The sequence below is a fragment of the Castor canadensis genome, chromosome 16 (assembly GCF_047511655.1).
Source record: "Castor canadensis chromosome 16, mCasCan1.hap1v2, whole genome shotgun sequence".
Lineage (NCBI taxonomy): Eukaryota > Metazoa > Chordata > Mammalia > Rodentia > Castoridae > Castor > Castor canadensis.
Window position 1 is genome coordinate 67,560,431 of NC_133401.1, and position 20,011 is coordinate 67,580,441.

Below are 20,011 nucleotides of genomic sequence, written 5' to 3' on the forward strand. Positions count from 1 at the left end.
ACAAACGCCAGGTGCCAGTGGCTCACACCTGCAATCCTGGCTACTCAGGAGGCAGAGATCAGGAGGACTGTGGTTCGAAGCCAGCCCAGGCAAATAGTTCTGAGAGACCCTATTTCAAAAAAAAAAATTCACAAAAATGGGCTGGTGGAGTGGCTCAAGATGTAGACCCTGAGTTCAAGCCCCAGTACTGCAAAAAATAAATAAATAAAAATAAGAATAAAAATTAAAATGGTACAGGAACTGCAGATGCCCACCTAAGTTTGAGTACTGCTGCTCTTGGTCGGTGATGTCAATGGCTCCACCTGGTGGCTTTTTGGGGGAGTTACGTCACCTTTCTAAAAAGGTTGCTAGTCCATCTCTTTCTTGGATCTTGCATAGAATCTCTGTACAAGGTATCTCTTCTAATTTTTCCAACAACTTTGCAGAAGAGAGCCTTATCCCCATTTCCCTTATGGGGAAAGTGGGACTCAAAGACTCTAAGATAACACACAATGGCCAAAGGCAGGAAGGTGCTGAGCATCCCATGGCAGGGACTGACTCTGGAACCAGGGTGGGCTCTGAAGATCCCTCCTTGCTGGATGGTGGTTGGGGGGAGTTGTAGGGAGAAGGTACTGGGGGTTTCAGGAAAGGAACTGGGGATATAGTGGACACTTGGGGCTAAGGGCAACTTCTCACTAGCCAGGTATTTCAGCATTTAACAAGTGGGATCTATCTATCTATCTATCTACATCTACATACATATATATGTACACACACACCTCATACATACTGAGATAGATATCACACACACATCGGGGTACACACATATATATACACATATTATATATACAAATCTATATTTATTAATATAGATTAAATATATACATATGTGCATATAAACAGTTGACCCTATTTTCAAGTTCCATACCCATGGATTCAACCAACTGCAGATTGAAGGTTTTTGAAAAAAGTTTTTATCTGTATTGAACATATATAGACTTTTTTCTTATTATTTCCCAAACCATCCCATTAGAATATTATAACAACTATTTACCCAGGATTTGCATTGTACTAGGTATTATATGGGATCTAGAAATGGCTGAAAGAATGTAAGAGGATATGCATGGGCTATATGAAAAGGATGCCATTTTATAAAGGGATTTGCACTTCCTTAGGGTTTGGTATCTGAAGGGGGTCCTGGAACCAATTCCCCCACAGATACAGAAGGATGGATGCACACACACACACACACACACACACACACTTATGAACATGGAAACACCGGCAATACAATAATACAATTCTGGAAGCTGGAACACAGACTGGCAACTGACTTAGCCATGTGCAGTGGTTGTGTCTGCTATTTTCCCAATATGCTGTGACAGGAAAGGCCCTACATTCCTCTAATACAAAGAAAAGCAGATGTCAGCAATTAAAAGTTTCCACAAAGGAATGGGGAGTAGGTGAGTTGAGCAACAGCATCTTGGGGGTCCTTGAGATCACCTAAGCAAGGAGGAATTTGGGTGCCATTCCTAGTTGTCTGGCAAGGCCCAACAATGCTGGAATAGGAGAATGGTGTCTGCCATATGCTACCCTGGTCTTTAGGGACAAAGTCAGCCCTGTGATGATGGCTATCAGTCCACAAGTGCTACCTTCAATATCCCACTTATTTCTTCCATGTAAATGTGAACAGAAGGACAAGAGCAACTTGAGGAAATCCAGTTTCCTGAAAGAGGAAGATGAAAAAAAAGAGCCCAAAACCATGACTCCCATGGTGACAGGAACAATTCTGGAAATAAGAAAAGAAACAGTAAAGGAAGACTCTAATTAAAATCCTCAGAGAGGGCAAAGGTGACGTTGTATATTTTATCCTCAGCTAGAATATGTCTGCGACTTGCTGTTTTCTTTCAATATTGTTTTGGAGACACACATCATACATCATGAAGTTAATCTGTTCCACATTCTTGTATACATGTTCCACAATGTGTTGGTTGAGTGACATTTAAGTTGATTCTGAGCTTAACAAATGATGCTTAACAACTCTGTGACCTTGGAAAATTACTTTTAACTTTACTGGATTTCTAGTTATTCTGTTTACAGACACTTATTTGCAAAATGAGGGTGACAGTAGGAGAGCCTTCCACATAGTTTTGTCATGAGAATTAAATGAGTTCATAGGTGTAAACCCTCAGACTGGTGCAGGGGTTCTCAACAGGACAACTGGCAATGTCTGGAGACGTTTCTGGCTAAAGCAACAGTGTGGATGTTTCTGGCATCTGAAGGGTCGAGGGCAAGAACGCTGCTAAGCACTCACCATGCACAGGACAGCCTCTTGCAAGAAAGACTTACCCAGCCCAAAGTGGCCACAGTGCCAGGGCTGAGAAACCATGGAAGAGTGCATGCCACAAAATAAGTACTTACCATAAAACAAAAGAGAAGTTAACACAAAGGTTCTCCATCCTGGTCTACTCTTATCCTCCCACCACCCATCTAGAACTGCAAAACCATTCAGAATTTTTAAAATTTCACAAATAACTATGGCTGAAGAAGAAACCTAAAATAAAATATTAATTCATGAAGTAATGTCAATAAGAATATTATATCTTAAATGTTATTAAATACAGCTAAAAGAAAATCTGGGAAAAATGATCTTGTTTAATCTTTTACAATAAAAGGAACTGAAAGCAATTGAGCTAAGCATTCACTTCCACAGTGAAAATAAACAAGATAATAAATGTCAAGAGAGTAGGAGAAAATAAAGATAAAAAAGAAATTAATGAAATACGAACCAAATGTAGCCCTTAAAAAAGATTATGTTTCAAAATGCCAAAATAGGCAAAAGCCTCATTCAAAGTCTGACTTTAAAAGGAGAAACAGAAATAAGAAATATTAAGAATGAGGAAAGAGCCTATATAAAAATAAGTATAGAATTTTTACACCTGTTGAAATCATCATAAAAAGGGGACTAAGATAGAAAGTAGAAAAATAGAGGGGGTGGATCAATTTGGGTTATAATACATATATACATATATACAGGGAAATGTCACAATGAAACTCCCTGTAGAGCTCTTAAACAAACACACAAAAATCATTTTTTTTCAAAAACAGCAAACAGGAAGGCAAAATATGTTCTGTCTGGGGGGGGCTGATAACAGTGGAAGGGGTGAGGATATAAGGAAAGGGAGTCAGAGGATGAATATAGTAGAAATATTAGATACACATGTATGTAAGTGGAAAAATGAGAGCTGTTGAAAGTATTCCAGAATTGGGGGAGGAGGATACAGATAACAGGAGAATGATAGAGGGGGTGAACTGAACTATGATATATAGTTCAATATATAGTAAGATATATAATAAGAACTTTTGTAAATGTCACAGTGTGCCCCCAGTACAATAATAATAAAATTTTTTTTTAAAGAATGAGGAAAGGGATAGGACCACAGATATATAGATTCGAAATTACAGGAAAGAATGGGGGTGTAGTTCAGCGGTACAGTGTATGCTTAGCATGTGCAAGGCCATGAGATCACGCCATAGCTGTGTGAGTGTGTGTGTGTGTGTGTGTGTGTGTGTGTGTGAAAGAACTGTTTGAGATGGAATACTGACTACAACCATTTGACTACACCCATTCCCCATACCTATGAAAATTTCAATAAATGAAGGAAGAGAGGCAAATTAACTCACAAAACAAAAATGAAGAAAAAGGGGAGAGGGGGTCGACAATAAAATTTGGGGAACTGAAAAGCAGATACTTAAGTCATAATTGACTTACACTCCAGACAGTAATCTAGGAGGGAGGAAAGCTGAGAAATCAGATTAAATCCTCAAAATCTAGTCCCTGAACCACAGCCTGACTGTACAATCCACCAACATCAGCACAGCAGTGAATTCCTGAGTCATCCCCAGCTCCCCTTCTACACCAGGGCGCTGGCCATGGCATGGTCTGCCCACAGATGCAACAGCAGAAAAGTTTTGGAGCATCCCAGACCCCAGTCTATAACCAGGCAATGGTGGGTCTGCAGAGCCAGTATCAGGCAAACCCTGTGTCTCCCTGCCTTCCACACAGTGGCATAAGGAGACCCCAGCTTCTTCTTCTTCAACAAAAGGTCACCCAGCCAAGCCGGGAAAAGTAGGGACAGAGAGGGAGCCCTAGCAGCACCAGAAGAACAAAGCAGACTATAGTAGTATTGCTGTCATCAGAACTAAAACCCACAAAGGTAGACAAAACCTACATGCTAACCTGGGTGTCTGCCTGTTAAACACAGACTTAAATAGGATTATGGGTCCCCTCACATAACAACCAAAATATGAAGGATTCAGTATCATTATACCCAGAACCAGGAAAACCACAATTTGAGTGAAAGAAGAAAACTGACACCAGTATTGACATGAATAAGATGTTAGAATCATCTGACAAAGACTTTACAGAAGCCATCATAAAAATGTTTCAACAATCATTTACAAATTCTCTTGAAACAACTGAAGAAACGAAAAATCTCAGCAAAGAGAAAGAAATTATAAAAAAGACTCAAATGGAAATTATGAAACTGAAAAACACAAGAACCACAATTTAAAACCTCATTGGACAGATTTAATAATGGAGTAGAGATGACAGAGAATAGAATCATTGAACTTGAAGACAGACTAATAGAATTTACTCAATCCGAATAATAAAGAAAATAACAACACTTACAAAATAATGAACTGAGACTTATGACCTGTGGGACTACAGTTGTTCTCCCTGATCTGTGATTTCACATTTTAGCTACAGTTATCAATGGACAACGATAGGCTGAAAACATTAAGTGGCAAATAAATAATTCAGAAATAAATAATTCATAATGTTTAAATTACATACCTTTCTGAGAAGCCTGATGAAGTCTCATGCCATTCCATTCTAGACCACCCAGGACATGAAACATCCCTTTGTCCAGTATATCCATGCTATAAGTGCTACCTGTCCATTAGTCTTGGTTAGCAGTTATCTTGGTTATCTGGTCAACTGTTATGGTATTGCAGTGCTTGTGTTTATGTAACCCTTATTTTACTTAATAATGGCTCCAATACCCAAACTTTTATTTCAGTATATTACTATAATTGTCCTATCTGTTGCTGTTTTATCTCTTACTATGTCTAATTTATAAGTTAAACTTTACCATACATATGCATGTATAGGAAAATGTACAGTAAATACAGAGTTTGGTAAAATCTGTGGTTTTATGCATCTTCTGGGGTCTTGGGTATAATCCCTGAGGGTAAGAGATATGAAAAGAATTCATATCATAAGAGCCCCAGAAAGGGAGGACAAGAATGTGGGGCCAAAAAGGTATTGAAGAAATAAGGAATAACTGAAATCTTCCCAAATAAACTTGTAGATTCAAGAATTAGAAGCCAAGTGCCAGTGATGCATGCCTGTAATACTAGCTGTTTGGGAGGCTGAGATCAGGAGGAGGCCAGCCTGGGCAAAAAGTTCATGAGATCCCATTTCAACCAATTGCTGGGTGTGGTGGTGCGTGCCTGTCATTTTAGCTCTGGTGGGAAGGGTAAAATAGGAACTGGAGGTCCAGGTTGGCCTGGGATAAAGTGAGACCATAGTTCCAAAATAACCAGAGCAAAAACGGCTGGAGGCATGGTTCAAGGCTGGAGGCCTGAGTTTAAACCCCAGTACCATCAAAAAGAAATAAAAAAGTGAGAACCCTAAGCATTAGAAATCTAAAGAAATATACACTAAGACATACCATAATGAAATTTCTTAAACTAAAAACAATTTAAAAAATCTTTGAAAGAGCTGCTAGCCACCAGTGGCTTACAACTATAATCCTAGCTACTCAGGAGGCAGAGATCAGAAGGATCATGTTTCAAAGCCAGCCAGGGAAATAGTTCATGAGACCCTGTCTCAAAAATACCCAACATAAAAAAGGGTTGGTGGAGTGGCTCAAATGGTAAAGCGCCTGCCTAGCAAGCATGAGGCCTGAGTTCAAATCCAAGTATCACCCCTCCCCCCAAAAACAGCTACAGAGAAAGGAAGCATTACCTACAAAGGAGCACAATCAGAGTTCTCATCTGAAACCATGGAGCAGGAAGAAGTAGTACAATATTTTTTAAGTTGTTGAAAGAACTGTTAACCCTGAAGCCTATGAAATTGTCCTTCAGGAAAGAAGGGGAAAGGACATGCCAGGAGAAGGAAAACTAAGTGAATTTGTTGCCATCAGACCTACCTCTAAAGAATGGCAAAAGCAGCTCTCCAGGAGCAAGGAAACTGATGACTGAAAAAGGCTGGGAGTATCTTCTGAAAGGAAAGCACAATGGGATGGGTAAGCAGACATAAATGTAACAGACTCACCTTTACATCTTGGCTTTTCTTCATATTTTATGGTTAAAGTAAGGGTAGCACCATCTGAAATAGTGATCAAAGTATGCAGAGCAATTACTTAAGGAAGCTTATATCTCAAGTGTGTAGGAGCTGGGGGTATAGCTCTTTAGTAAACACTTGCTTAGCATATACAAAGCCTCGGTCCATTCCCAGTACCACACACCAAAAAAAAGAAAACAAAGAGCAAAAAAAAAGAAGGGCAGGTAAAAGAACCTAAATGGTAAAATGACACCAGCAAGCTGGACTAAAATATACAGTAGTAACACCTAGAGTAACTTCTAAGGAAATTATGCAGTGATATACTAAACCAACTTTACGCAAATAAATTAAAACGGAGCTCCAAAATACGTGAAAGCAACCTACAGGAAGGCATGAAAAACAAAACAAAACAAAGGAACAACAACCTGAGGCACAGTAAACAGAGAGAGCCAGATGAAAACAAAACAAAAATAAAACGGCAGACTTAACCCTAACATATCAATAGCTGCTTTACATGTAAGTCAGTTTTAATATACCAATTAAAAGACAGAGATTAGAATAGTGGATAAAAAAAATCATGACTCAGCTATATGTTATCTACAAGAAGCTCACATCAAACATAAAGATATAGGTAACTGTTATGGCTTGACTGTATGATGTCCCTCACAGGGGCTGCACAACTCCAGTAGCATGGGGGATGGAGGCTGTGGAGGGATGTCTTCAAGTAGCTAGTCTGCACCTGTTACTAATCCCTTATGTGCGCTGGGCTTTTGAGTTGCCCTTGCCCTTGTCCAGTGACCTGTGCCACTAGAGGCCTGGACTGTCACCTCTGCTGTCCTTGTAAATGGCAGACAACCATCCACAAGGCAATGCTGGGTAGAGGCGAGTGCAGAACTCTTGCCCTGAACAGAACTTCTGGATCTTTGAACAGCTCTTGTTCCTCAGTTTCTTACCCTGCCAGCCAGCCTCTGCCTGAGGCCATAGCCACTCATGTCTTACATCCTTTAGGTTTCAGTGGTGTGTCTTCTTTGTTTGTTCCTGAGATACCAGTTTCTCTCTCTCTCCCCCCCTTCCCTTCTTTCCTCCCCCTACTTTGGTAGTTTACTGGAACTTGAATTCAGGACCTTGCCCTTTGGTAGTCAAGTGCTCCACCCTTGAGCCTTGCCTCCAGCCCCCTGCCCCCCTTTTGTCTAGTGTTTTTCAGATAGGGTCTCCAGCTTTTCACCTGCACCTGTCTCAGACTGCCACCTTCCTACCTTTACCGTCTAAGTAGCAGGGCAGGCATGTGCAGGCTTGTTTTTGAGACAGGCTCTCACTGACTTTTTGCCCTGATCCTCCCCTCTCTGCCTCCTGAGTAGCTAGGTTTGCAGACAAGAGTCACCATGCCCAGTCCTGATTCACTTTAGAGCTGACTGTCCAGGAAAGAACCAGTAGTTTATCCTAGTTTGCCATGTAGGTGGATGGGCAGCCATTTCTTTAGTGCCATACCCTTTAGCATTCAGCTCTAATGGATTTTAACCATCGTGTTGAGTGTTACTCTTGCCTCTAGATTGTAAGCGTACTCAGGGCAGGGTGGGGTCTGATTCATCTCTGCCCAAACTGCCAGTCCACTGTTTCCTGATGAAGGCATCATGAATCAGCCCTATCCTTTCCCTGCTCACCTTCAATCACCAGTTTGCCCCAATAGAATATCTTGGACCTTTGAACACAGGGATAGTTACTCAGTCTAGAACCCCGCCGCCAAAAACTGTCTATCAATTCACTGGACTGAGTTATCATTAATGGACAATTATTTTTTTCTGCATAATTAAGTCAGGAAGAATGAACTGACTGTTCGAGATAGAATGTTTTGTCTTTAGGCAGCTCACGATACAGGCTGTGGTGAAAAGTCGGAGCGCTGCTCCGTTTTTCCACGTGATTGACAGGCAAAGGCCTAAGGAAAAGAAACCGAGGGAAGGAAGAGCAAGGAAAAAGAGGAGACAAAAGTGCACAGCCAGAGTGAAAAAAAGAGCTGCATGAACCAGCAAGGAGCATTATGAAGAGGAGAAAATAAAAGGCTGCATAGTGAGGAGAGCGGGAAGACAGGAACAGAAGGCAGACTCGGTAGCACGTCGGACTAGCTCACTGTCCCCAGCGCAGGGGGGTGGGGGTGGGGGGCGGGGCTTACGGCTGCGCTGGGAGAAGAGCGACCCCCCCTCATCCCGACGCAGTATGGTCACGCCTGGCAGCGGCGACCAATGGGAGGCCCGGATGTTGGAGAGGCGGTGGCGGTCGGGGCGCTCGCTGGCTGGGGTGGGAGGGGGGTGGGGAAGGTGGCGGCCGCCATGATGCTTGTTTGCTTTCAATGAAAACGAGGGGGGCGCGGAAGAGGAGGCGTCGGCGTCGGTGGCGGCGGCGTCGGCGGCGCGGAGGCGAAGGCGGCGGCGGGCGCTGCGAGGAAGGCGAGGCCGGGGGCAGAGAGAGCGGGAGGGCGTAGTGGCGGCCCATTGGGGCAGCTGAGGCAGGCAGCTGAAGTGGTGGCGCTCGGCGGGGGAACAAAGAGCGGCGGCGGCTGAGGCGGCAAAAGAGAGGCGGCGGCGGCGCTGCAGCAGCGGGCGGGACTGGTATGGTGGTTCTACAGGTCAGACCCCGCTGCACTCAACGGGAGGAGGCGGCGGCAGCGGCGGAGGAAGGCGTCGAACCTCGAGAGGTGAGCGAGACGGGCCCGAGGCGCGGCCCAGCCCAGCCCGGGCGCTGCTCCCGGCACTTGCCGCGCACGGGTCCGCGGGCCATTCGTGACCTCGGGAGCCGGAGCGCGCCGGGCTCAGTGTCCTGTAACTTTAGTTTTGTGGGTGGTGGCTGTTGGGGGTTCCTCTGGGCGCGCTTCCCCCCTCTCGGTGCGCGGCGGCCGCGATCCCGCCCCCTGGCCGCGCCCCCGCGCGGGGTGCGGGAGTGGGGGGCGTGGATTGACGGCGGCGGCGCGCAGAGGGGTGGTGGCGGGCGCTCCTGGCTCTGGGATCCCGGCTCTTGTCACCCGCTGGACACAAGTCGGTGTCCGCGGACGCGTGGCCAGCACGGGTGGCAACTTCGGAGAAGTGGTTCAGTGGGATTGCGCGCTATGGAGTGTAGAACTTTGCACTCCGGGGACGCAGTTACCAAGAAGCGGGAACCCAACTGCTCGCCCCCTCCCCGATGCACTTTTAATTTAGTTTAACGCAGATAGTTTAAGGGGACGGACGGGGCGGGTTGCATAGGTAAAGAAGCACTGAGTACCAGATGGAGATACTTACTTTATAGTGTTCCTGGGGGCTCAGGAGATGGGACTAGTTACTCGAAACACTTTTCTCCTGGAATCGAGGCGCATTTTGTCTTCGTATTTTCAACCTCTTTGGTAACTTTTTTCCCTTTGCTTCCTTTCCTCCTTCCCGTTGTTCAGAGAGCCCGCTAATCAACACCTGAAATCTTGCCTTTTTTTTAAGTGTTATTGCAAATGACAACATTGTGAATGGTCATCGTGCTTGACCTCATTGGGTCATTTGCTGTTATTGTGTTAAGCTGACGTCGTTGAGATAGTCTTTTTGAATTTGAGTTCCTGTACTTAACTGTTTCGTAGGTGAATTGTCTGATTGCTAGTGCTGAATAATTTTGCCTACTTGTGTCTGATATTTTAACTTTGGAGAGGAAGAGAGTGAACATGAATAAATGAAAAATAAAATGGTGCGTAATAGCATTTTGTATTTTCACGATATACTACAGTTCGCCACCATTCCAAAGGAGTTTCATAGACTATAGAAGCTGATATAACTATTGATCAAAAAGTTTTGACGATTTTGTGTGTGTGATTGCTGTTAAGACTGTTGTTGTGGTGAAGCCTTTGAGAATAAATTTAGAGTAAAACTTGCCTATCTTTAGGCCAGCAGGTAGTCCAAGTCGTTAAAATATTTGAACAGCGGCTCATGAGGAAAAGAGACCTAGAAAGATTAAAGTGACTTACCCATGATACTGTGAGGGAAAGGATCAGGTTTATGTGCTGGTGAGAGCACATAAAAATGTGCAGTTGCTAAAGATTTGTTCTTTGGGGAGGGAAGAGGGGGTTATTTTAATGAATGAAAGTTATTTAAGGTAGATCTGTCAGATCATTTCTCAGTAGTTAAACAAGATGCCTACTGCAGAAGACATACATTTTCCTTTGAGACTGGAATTCTGAAAGTCAGTCCTTGTGTAATTTCAGATGTTTCTTGATCAGTGGTAATGTAGCTAAAGAAGGTTCTTTTAAATGTCTATTCATTTTACAGGGATTCTCTGATTTCTTAAATCTTGTTGGCCTAGTAAAACTATAATTATTAGGCAATTCAGACTATTTCTTTTGAACAGACTGAAGTTGGTTTATAGAACTTGGTCTTGACTACAAATAAAGACATTGCAGGAATTTGCCCACAGTATGTGCAGCTTGTAAATCCCCATTTTGTTTAATGCTTAGGTATCCCACTGTACCTGTATTAGCCTTCTTATATTCTTTAAAGCACAACCCTTTTTTATATCATAGTGCAGCAGAAAAGGATAATATATTTAAGGCATAGTGGAATAAATTGGTAAGACAGCTCAGAGTTGTGTTCTTTGGGACATGAGAGGTGAGGGGTCAGAATCTTAGCACATTTGTAACGCTCATGCATGTAAGGTCCACCTGGGAAGCTCTGGTTCAAAGCATTTGTCACTTTGAAAACTTCCACATGGGTTCATCTAAGAATGTATGTTGTACTGGAAAAAAGACTTGGATTTATGAGTATGCAGTACTATTTACATTTGTTGTGACTAGAACTTAATGTGTTATCTAGAGAAGAAAGGTCATACTTTTAATTTTCAAATCCCTCAGCATCTGCAAAATCTTATACTGATGTACTTTTTTAACTTTAGCCACTGTTCACAACAGGGAGGTAGCCATCTTAAAATGAAATGTGATTAGTAAAACACTGTATGTAAAGTTAACAATTACTGAATAAAATAAATTGTAATCATACTGTGTGTAAGCATACAGTGGAATGTACCAGATTCTGATATTTGAACAGTTAGCTTTACCCTTTTTTGGACCTTACTTATCCCTTATCAATTTACATTTTCTTGATAACTTGTTACATGTCAAGGAATAGCATGTATTGGCCACAGTGTTGGACACTGAGAATTCAAAGATGAATGTACTCAAGTTTCTAAATTCATGTAGTGCATAGACTTAATAGATGCACAAATCGCTTTGGAAAAGGAAAGAATGATTAAATTTACAGTGGGTGTGCTGCCACTGTACAAAAGGAAACACTGAATAGGAGCTTGCCAAACTGGGAGTGGGGGTGGTCATTTTAAACAGAAGGAACAGTGACTGCTTTGAGGTGTCAAGTGTTGGGCCAGTGGAATGGTGGTATTGGAAGCTGGAAATGCCAGTGACTTGTAGAGGAACCTGCAAAGGTGTGTCCTGCCTAGAATTTGAAGGATCGTGTTTGGTAAACTAGAAATTTATATGTTTTTCCTGTAGCAAAGGAGGGAGCCAAATATTTTTAGCTGGGTTGCAAAATGACTTAGAGATCGATTTGACATCAGTGTGGAGAGTACAGGCTGTGTGTGTAAAAATCAAGTCACATTTGAGACAACGTGGAATTAGTGACTGGATCTTTTAAGTGTGGATTTGGTATGCGGGGTCCATTTTGTAGTGGGCCTGAGGGTTCTGCCCAGTTGCTCTATAATTCAAGACCATGTAGAAACAGAATGTCCATATGTTTTGGAAGAGGTCAAAAAAAAAAAACAGTGAAAATCCTAAACTGGTACTTATTAAAGTTCAAGTTTGAGCCAGGTGCCGGTGGCTCATGTCTATAGTCCTAGCTACTCAGGAGGCAGAGATCTGGAGGATCACAGTTTGAAGCCAGCCTGGGCAAATATTTCCATGAGAGGGATGAAGGGAGGAGAGGGGAGGGAAATGGGAAGGGAGGGATAGTATAGGTAGGAGTGGGGAAATGGTGTGCATGACTTACTTCTTCAGGAGTTACATAGTAAAAATGTGGAGGCTGGATTAAAGGGGTCTAGATATTGAAGTTAGAGAGTTCATTTAGGTCTTTGTGAGAGTTCGAGGATATCAGCATAGTGGATGGAAAAACTACTATGTAGTAACTTTGTAAGATAACTAGAAGTAGGGACAGACAAGCAGTGAGCTCAATAAGAAAGAATTGAGTATGATTTAGAAGTTCTTTTGATGGGGGCAGTTGTTGATATGATTTAAATCATATCAGAAGTGATTTAAATACAGAAGAGCACCACATTTGGGCAAGGAAAGTTGCAGTTTCTTTTGATTCTATAGTTTAACATTCCTCATAGATATTTAGGCAGATGTCTATTATATGCCTAATGTGTATCTGGACCAGAGAGTGTGTGTGTGGGGGTGGATTAGATAGATTTGGTTGTTATATAGTTGGCACTATAAATTAGGTGATCACTCTGAAAGAGTGTTTGAAAAAAATGTTTTCACTTTGGTGGGGAGGTAAGATCCATTTGAGAATCAATAGAAGAGAATGAAAGTATGCATGTACGCAACTTTGAAACTTACAGGGGACAGAAGGAACTCTTAAGGAGCAACCAACATTTAGTTTTGGACAGGACTGAAATAAACTGGTTAAGGAGGTTAAAAGGGGACCAGGAAGTAGCAACATTACAGATGCCAAGAGAGATTAAGAGTACCAAGAAAGAGGTGATAATAGATAATGTCTAGGTTTAGGGTAGGATGAGGTTTGAAATAGGTTGATAGGATTTGCAGAGCAAATTTTTGTGGGATCAGGCAAGTAGAAATCTGATTATAGATTGTTTTGGAAAGCATATGGGAAGTTAAGATGAAGAAGGTTATGAACTGCTTTTTGGGAAATTTTAAAATAGAAGAGAAGGAAAGAGGGCAGTTTAATGAGGAGGCCTGAATGGAGAGAATACATGCTCATTGCCAATTTTTTGTTTAAGTTTAAAACATAGGAAATAAATTTCTAATACATGTGTTTTTTCAAACATACACGTATTCATATTTATCAAACTTCTCTGATTTATTTGGTCATTTAATTTTTGTTTGTGGAATTGATTACAAAAACATCTTTGCATCTTTGGAGGTCGAGTTTATCAGGTGTAAAATCATAATATAACTTTTTTGCCTAGATTTACTTTTTTTATTCCCTCTGCTAGGATTGCAGTTAAGCTGTACTCCCTAGCCCAAAGTTTATTTGATTATTGATGTGATTTTGCATGTAGAATAGTAGCAAAGGGAGGGTCCCTGTAACCTCCCCCCCCTTTTTTGAGTTGTTGCAAAATGTGGAAAAATAACAAATTAGGCAGTGATTCTGTGTATCTAAAGAGTATTACTGAGCCAGGCACTGGTGGCTCATGCCTGTAATCTAGCTACTCAGGAAGCAGAGATCAGGAGGATAATGGTTAATTCTTTAGACCCTATCTCGAAAATACCCAACACAAAAAAAGGACTGAAAAAGGAGGCTTAAGTGGTAGAGCCCCTGCCTAGCAAGCATGAGGTCCTGATTTCAAGCCCCAGTATTGCCAAAAAAAAAAAAAGTATTACCGGTCCAATCAAGGTACATTCAGTCTGGGTACATTCAATGGTTTTTTACTAAGCAAATTTAGGGTATGGGTTGACAGATGCGTTAGGAGTCCCTGTTAATTGAACACCAAGCAGAAATGAAGATATAACTTGGTAAAATTAAATAAAAATTATTATTTGCACTCACCTTATTGGGAGGCAAGTATTTTTCTTCCATAAGATTGTGTGTAGTTGTGAATAACAGCAAAGTGCCATAAAACAACGTCTGATGAAGCTAACCTGTTTTAGACTGATACTTTCCTTTGTTTATTATAATCTAAATCTTTTTAATTTTTTTATTTTATTATTTTGGGTGGTACTTGGTTTGAACTTGGGGCTTTGTGTTTGCTGGGTAAGCACTCATATCACTTGCAGTGCAATAATTAAAATTTTTGAAAACAAAAACTAGTTTTTTGGGAACATTTGAAGAATTATCCTTTGGTTCCTAGTTTTAGGTAATCTGTAGGAACTTAAAAGAGTGAAGGATTTGTAGTTACAGAAAGGAAAAACAAGTTTTTATTGAATGCTAATGATTTAATAGGCACTGTGTTATCTCATTTAATCCTCATACCAAAATTGTGAGGTTGATACTATTTTATAAGTGAGGAAACTGAAGGTGAAGATAAACACATCACAGAATTAGGACTTCATGAGTCTACAGCTTGTATTCTTATTGATACCATGTCCTCCTTCCTTTTTCCTTCTATCACACTCTCATAGTGTTGTGACTTGGAATGAGCTTTTAAGGTAGATTTGATTATATAAGGAGACACTCTTGCTCGTCCAAATTTATAACCACTTACACTAGTGATTGATCATGTTGATAGAGTTAATTGTCAGAATCCTTAATATTTGTGATTCTCTTTTTGGCTATAGAGCCAAAACTTTAGTAGAGATCATGTAAGAATTGAGTATTTTAAAGCATATTGCGGTTTTGGAAATGGCAGTCACACATCTGCAGTCTAGAAACAGTATGTAGCTGAACTCCATTTGAACATAGATGTTTTAGATTTCTTTTCAAATTACTGTTAAATGACTTTGGAATAAGTTTACTGTTTTGTTGATGTTTTGTAAGGTTGGCATTTCATGTAAAAATTTCTTTCTTGGGTTTAGAAGAATAGTGGAGCAGTAGATCAAAACAAGTATATTAAGAACCTCCCAAATGATTGCATACATGAATTAGCAGCTAGAATAAATACTGAATGCCTGTGAAGCCCAAAATTCCCACTAGATAGTGATACCTGGAAAATTCATTATAAGATGAGGAACCAAATAGAATTGGAAAATTTGTCAAAAGGGCAAGAAAGAGAAATGATACATGTTGGCAGTCATCGTTTGGTGCCAAAGCTGTACTAGATGTTTTTTGCTTGTCTCATGCTGAGGTAACAGACTTAGAATTGATGGCCTACTTCTTGTCTTTTTAATGTTGTGAGATGTTTACCACACATACCATGATTTCAGCTTAGTAGCCTGCATATTAATGGGCAGACATTAAAGAGACTTGCAAAAATATAGAACAGTGTCAGTCTTTTAGCTAAATTTTACTTTGTTTTTTAGAAAGTTACTTTTCATTCAGAAATCATTTGTTAACATGATAGATTTGTTATTTTATCGAGTTCATAAGTACTTTAAATTTCTCAGTTCTGATTTGGTTGGTTATTGATGGCTATAATCCACATAAAGGAAGGCTCTTTTGAGGTACTGGTTAATTTTTAAAAGGGACCAGGAATAATGCATTTGAGATCTCTATCTTAGTGTATTAGGAAGGGTTTGGAAGTAGAGACTACAGTGAGGAGGTTAGCTTGGGAAAGATTGTATGTCTGACATAACTAAGGGCTCATGGTTTCAGTAACAGAGTATTTGGAGAATGAACAGGGGAGAGCTTTGGAGCTAGATTGTCCTAGGGTCAAATCCCAGCTCTGTTACTTGCTAAGAGTATGATTTGGTGCAAATTCTTTTAACTCTGGGTCTCAGTTTCTATAAAATGAAGATTGCGTCTACTGCGTGAGTTGCTATGAGAGTTAAATTGAGATAATAGAGACACTGCACTGGAGTTGAGAGCACAGACTTGACTCATAGTTGGGTTAAAATATCAGATACGCCTCAAGTAAATTGCTCATTCTCTGCATCTTCTTTCTTATATAAGGAAAATAATAGCGTCTGCTTATGAGTGTTGAGGATTAAATGAGATGTTTGTAAAGTGCCTGATAGGCTTGACAGTAGGGAATGCTCAGAGAACAGCTGTTATATTCCTAGTGAAGTGTGTAGCAGATAGGAGCTCAACATATTTTTTGCTGTTACCCCTATCTGTTTTAAGTTTGCTCTAATTTTGCCATTACATGTCACTAAGATGAAGTTTATAGTTTTGCTTTTTATCCCAGGCTATCCTAGAAACAGTATTCTCGGTTCCTTTGGATACTAGGAATGTTTGTTCTGTCTGATTTCTCTAGATTTTGCCTTTAGCATAAGAACACTAGGTATTTTTTTGTGTGTGCGTGTATGGGTTTTTTTTTTTTTTTCCATATTCCTGATAAGATGGGCTCAGCTTCTGTTGGTTCTTTTGGCACCCCTATGAAATGTTTGTTTTTTACAATCACAGCTTCTCTCTTTGAATATAGAACATTAATTGGTTATATACTAACTGCCAGATTCTAAAGATATAAAAAATATTTAAAATGTAAGTACATGGAGCCTGTTTTGTAGCAATATTTAAAAAAAATTGAGATAAGGGTAATGAATACATGTTTTCAAGGTACAGAATAGCTCAGAGCAGAGAACAGTAAACTCCTGTGTTTGGGAAGGATAGGGATGAAGGTCCTAATGGTCCTTTTAAATTATATAGCTTAGCATTTGAAGGATGAGCCTTTCAGTGGCTGGTGTTTTTTTCAGGCTGAAGCAGTAGCATATGCTAAAGTGCAGAGGTTTATGAGGTAAATGGGAATTAATGTGATCTATGATGAGACTAGAGAGGCATATAGACTACACATCATGAAATACCTTGTTTATTTTATAAATGAACTTGGGTCTCCTCTGTCTAGTTAGTTCAACACATAGGGTTGGCCCTCCTTGTCTGTGGATGTAACCAACATGGATTGAGAATAGTTGAACAAAATTTACATCTGTCTGAACATGTACAGATTTTTTTGTCTTTATTCCCTAAGCTGTACAGTATAACAGCTGTTTGTATAGCACTTACATTGTATTACAACTAATCTAGAGATGATTTACAGTATACAGGATGATATATTTAGGTTATATGCAAGTGCTGTGCTCTTTTATATAAGGAGCTTGAGCATTCTGGAATTTTCTTGAGCATCCTGGAATTTTCACTGGGTGTCTTGGATCACATCATCATGGAACCAGTTCCCCATAGATACCAAGAGACAACTGCATTTGAGCCTCTTTTGCATCAGGTGCAATGCCAGGTTCCAAGTATATTAAAATGAACAAAATGTAGTTTTTGGACCAGGAGCTAAGTGCTTTTTTAGAAGGATGTGAAGGTAGGATAGATGAAAGTAGGGGAGAGTAGAAGAAAGAAATAGATCTGAGACTGTTGGAATAGCTTGGATAAGTTGAAGGGACTGATGGGAGATTTGGGAGGTAAAATGGGTTAGAATTGGAGACTGAAATACTCATTTTTGGCTTGGAAAATCGGTGGGCATCGTAAGAGGAAAAATGGGTTTGATGACCAAAATGCTAATTTCATTTTTTTGTAAGAATTTTTTGTTACCTTGGTTCTTTTACTAACTTCTATGCAATTTAAATACTTTGTTCTGAGACATTAATGGGTTGTAAGATACCTGTTAATAGTTTCATTAGCTATTTATAATAGTCTCAAATTCATAGGTAGTATTTAAGCTTTTCTTTTTAGACAAGGGTACTCATCTTTTGCAGAGGAGTTGTTATTTTGTAATTTTTTTGTTTGTTTCCATCATCCCACTAGTGATAAACACTTTGTCACTGGGGACAACTCCTGAATGAGATTCATCATCTTTGTAAACTTTTAATTGGCCAATATGTGGCAGAAACATAGCAAGAAAAAGAAGAAAACAAATGTCTTTGAGAGGCAAAATAATTTGGGTTTAAAGTGAGAGTAGAAGTATCTTAACTGAGGCTGTGAAAAATACTAGGACTGTAGCTAAAAGGGTCCAACTGTTTTTATTTACACTGGACTCATAATATTTTTAAAGTGTTGAATTCAATACACTTGTTAAAACAGAAGGTGAATTTAAAAAATTTTTTTTTTATTTTGCAGTACTGAGGTTTGACCTCAGGGCCTTGTGCTTGTTAGGCATGTGAGCACTTGTACTCAGCCTAGGAGGTAAGTATTTTAAAGACTATGGTAGACCTGCCATCCCAGCCACAATTTTAATTTAAGATTCGAGATTATTTCCATTGTAGAAAATAGTATTTATCAAATTACTGTTTACATGCCTTTTCAAATGTCTTACATGTATTGATAGAAACAGTATTTCTTATAACCTAAAAAATTTTGATGTGTTTGTGAATGAGTTGTTATTTGTATTGTATTCAAAAAGATAACAATTACTTAGGGGGATTGTGGTTTACAGCAGTGGCTGGGTGGCTTTTTTTTTTTTTGTAATAATGAAAAATAGTTTGTTTTTTGGCAGTTGTAATTTGATTTTGACTATTTCCTTTTCTACTTTAAAGTATTACCATCTTGGGCTTAGTGGTAGAGCGCCTTGCCTAGCCTGTGCAAAGCCTTTGATTCAGTCCCCAGCACACTACCCCCTCCCCAAAAAAAGCCATTTTTCCTACTCTTTTCCATTGAAAGCATGATTTGGAACTCATTTCACTTAATCTATTTCTGAAATTTGTAGACATTTTCATTGAGCTCTGTTCTCTCTTCTCACTGTATAATGTAAGAAAATAATGTAATAAATATGGCACAGGATTGTCGGAAGTATGAGTTATATTGTACTTTAGTCTGTTCCTGAAAGCTGTTGATTTCAGAATGGTCTTCGAAAGACATTCAAAAAAACTCTTTATTGCTGTTTTTCTAATCTTACTTTGTTGGAGGAATTCATGGTTTTAGTGTTAGGGGAAAACAGCTTGCAAGCAATTTGTTATCTACTGTGGAGGTGCAGTAGGAAGAGGGGGATAATATTTGGCTTAACCTTGAAGTGTGGATAGAATTTCAATGTGTAAATGATACAACTAATGGCTTGGAGATAGGGAAGTGAGGCATATTTGAAAGATGGAAATTCATTTGCTGGTTGCATCAAAATGTGCGGAGATAAAAGTATTGGGACAGAAGTCAGAAAAGTAAAGCACTTTTAGTACTAAGCTACTGAGTTTGAATTTGTTTTATAAATTGTGGAGCTCTTACAGAGGAGCAGAGAGGATGCTATAGAATCATTGTTTCAAAGCTGACATAGACCAGAAGTTACTTGAGTTAAACTTCCTGTTTTCCAAATCTCCTCAAAAGCTATTTTTTTCTTTTCAAGTTGAATTGTGTAATTAGAGCTTAGTTTTAGGAAGAATAATTTGAGAATGGTAAATAGGTTATTTGTAATCTTAAAAACAAAAGTGCTGAGTATAAGAAATGAGAGTGGTGGTAGTAAAAATAAAGAAGGGGTAGAGTGTGATTACATTGTAAGATTTTTTGTTTGCTCAGCTTATATTAAACTGTAAGATCTCTGATTTGTTCTTTATTCCTGGCACCTGGCAAAGTGCTTGGCACATGCAAAATGCTTAGTAAATATTTGATGAATAAATGATGCCGTTAAGAAAGCTCCCTTAAGAAAGCATGGTTCTGGCTGGTGCTGGTGGCTCAGGACTGTAATTCTAACTACTCAGGAGGACAGAGGTTTGAGGCCAGCCTGGGCAAACAGTTCTTAAGACCCTCTTTCCAAAATATCAACACAAAAATGCCTGCTGGAATGGCTCCTTCCTTCCTCAAGGGAGGGAGGCCCCTGAATTCAAACCCCAGTATCACAAAAAGAAAAAAAAAAAGAAAAAAGAAGGCATGGTTCTGCTGTATTGAATCGCTTTTGGATTTTTTTTTCCTGTGAAAACTTGATTCTGGGTCATATGAAAGACTATACAAGTGTATTAGTGTATTAGTCCTA

At 39.9% G+C, this 20,011-nt stretch overlaps 1 protein-coding gene across 11 annotated transcripts in view; it reads left to right on the plus strand.

Annotated features, from left to right (window-relative positions):
- Positions 1-8,633: 8,633 nt before the first annotated feature.
- Positions 8,634-20,011, plus strand: part of Cnot6 (CCR4-NOT transcription complex subunit 6) — a 74,448-nt gene continuing 63,070 nt past the window's right edge. For all 11 annotated transcript variants that reach the window (XR_012442565.1, XR_012442564.1, XR_012442566.1 and 8 more), the window contains exon 1: positions 8,634-9,020. The gene's annotated coding sequence lies outside the window, so the exon portion shown is untranslated. The remainder of the gene's footprint in view (positions 9,021-20,011) is intronic.